Below are 2,225 nucleotides of genomic sequence, written 5' to 3'. Positions count from 1 at the left end.
CAACAATCTGCCGATGTTCGAATTCTCTTAGCTCCTACACACAGCTATACAGAACACTATTCTGACCACAACAGATAGTTGCAACGTATTGACGGCATTGCGCAAGTGCCGTCGTGGTCAAATTCAACGGCGCAACCTCCAGGATTGGCTAGCAGCAGCATTCATGTCCACGCATGCAATTCTCACGGTGTTTCCATATTTCTGCGGACGTAGCTTAGATACTTCTTTATTACTGATAACGTATTGTACTTTTAGTGACACTGAGTACTGCTGCAGATGTTGGACAAAGTATGGAAACAACACGAGAAATGCACTAAGCTAAACTCCGTCCCAACGGGCCTTTGAAGGCCTAACGGTACCGACCGGCCGCCGTATCGTCCTCAGCCCACAGGCATCACTGGATGCGCATATGGAGGGGCATGTGGTCAGCACACCGCTCTCCCGGCCGTATGTCAGTTTGCGAGACCGCAACCGCTACTTCTCAATCAAGTAGCACCTCAGTTTGCCTCACAAGGGTCGAGTGCACCCCGCTTGCCAACAGCGCTCGGCATACCGCATGGTCACCCATCCAAGTGCTAGCCCAGCCCGACAGCGCTTAACTTCGGTGATCTGACGGGAACCGGTGTTACCACTGCTGCAAGGTCGTTGGCACGAGAAATGCACGCTTGACGTTAAATGCATGCATGCGTCGTTCAACACAGGCACTGCAGTATAGTAATTGCACCTATATGTATAACCGGCGTTCAAAAGTGGTTCAAATGGCTCTGAGCACTATGGTACTTAACTTCTGACCTCATCAATCCCCTAGAACTTACAAGGGAACCTCCCCCTCGCACCCCCCCCCCCCTCAGATTTAGTTATAAGTTGGCACAGGGATAGACCTTGAAAAACTGAACACAGATCAATCGAGGAAACAGGAAGAAGTTGTGTGGAACTATGAAAAAAATAAGCAAAATATACAAACTGAGTAGTCCATGCGCAAGGTAGGCAACATCAAGGAGAGTGCCAGCTTACGAGCGCCGTGGTCCCGTGGTTAGCGTGAGCAGCTGCGGAACGAGAGGTCCTTAGTTCAAATCTTCTCTCGAGTGAAAAGTTTAATTTTTTATTTTCAGATAATTATCAAAGTTCAGGCACTCACGCATAATCAACTTCGCTCTCCAAAATTCCTGGACATGTTCAGATTTGCTTGGACATATGCAGGGTTTGACGGTCTACGCACGGAAACATTTGAAAACGTAAAAAACATATGTTTTGACAGAGCACAGGGAAAACTGTGCGGCTGTGAAACTGTTGCATTCATTTGTTGCAGTTTATGTGACAAACTCTTACGTTTTCATTACTTTTTTGGGAGTGATTATCACATCCACAAGAAAATCTAAATCGGGCAAGGTAGAAGTCTTTTTACCCATTCGCCAAGTGTGCAAGTTAGGTGGGTCGACAACATATTCCTGTCATGTGACGCACGTGCCGTCACCAGTGTCGTAAAGAATATATCAGACGTGTTTTCCTGTGGAGGAATCGGTTGACCTATGACCTTGCGATCAAATATTTCGGTTCCTATTGGAGAGGCACGTCCTTTCGTCTACTAATCGCACGGTTTTGCGGTGCGGTCGCAAAACACTGCCACTAAACTTATTGCAGTGAACAGAGACGTCAATGAATGAATGGACAGATCGTAACTTTGCGAAAATAAAGAAAGTAAAATTTTCACTCGAGGGAGGACTCGAACTAAGGACCTCTCGTTCCGCAGTTGCTCACTCTAACCACGGGACCACGGCGCTCCTCAACTTAGATTGTCCTTGATATTGCATATCTCGCACATGGACTACTTAGTTTGTATATTTTGCCTATTTTTTCATAGTTCCACACAACTTCTTCCTGTTTCCTCGATTGATCTGTGTTTAGTTTTTCAAGGCCTATCCACTGTGTCAATGTATAACTAAATCTGAGGGGGGTGCGATGGGGAGGTTCCCTTGTTAGAACTACTTAAACCTGACTAACCTAAGGACATCACACACATCCGTGCCCGAGGCAGGATTCGAACCTGCGACCGTAGCGTAACCGACGTGATTGTGTCAAGGAGCATATCATTGATACAGGATTCGAACATGACAGGACTGGTTTTCCTGCTTATCTATATTAACTTACATTTCGTATTTAATTCGCGAATGGCGAATGACGAGTGATAAGAATATTTGTCGGTAGCATTGGTATTCGCTCTAAAA

General features: G+C 46.1%; 1 pseudogene; it reads right to left on the bottom strand.

Annotated features, from left to right (window-relative positions):
- Window positions 1-532: 532 nt before the first annotated feature.
- On the bottom strand, window positions 533-650 carry LOC126199741 (5S ribosomal RNA; annotated as a pseudogene).
- Between the last annotated feature and the right edge of the window lie 1,575 nt (window positions 651-2,225).

The sequence above is a fragment of the Schistocerca nitens genome, chromosome 8, assembly GCF_023898315.1.
Source record: "Schistocerca nitens isolate TAMUIC-IGC-003100 chromosome 8, iqSchNite1.1, whole genome shotgun sequence".
NCBI lineage: Eukaryota > Metazoa > Arthropoda > Insecta > Orthoptera > Acrididae > Schistocerca > Schistocerca nitens.
This window is presented reverse-complemented; position numbering and strand designations above follow the sequence as displayed.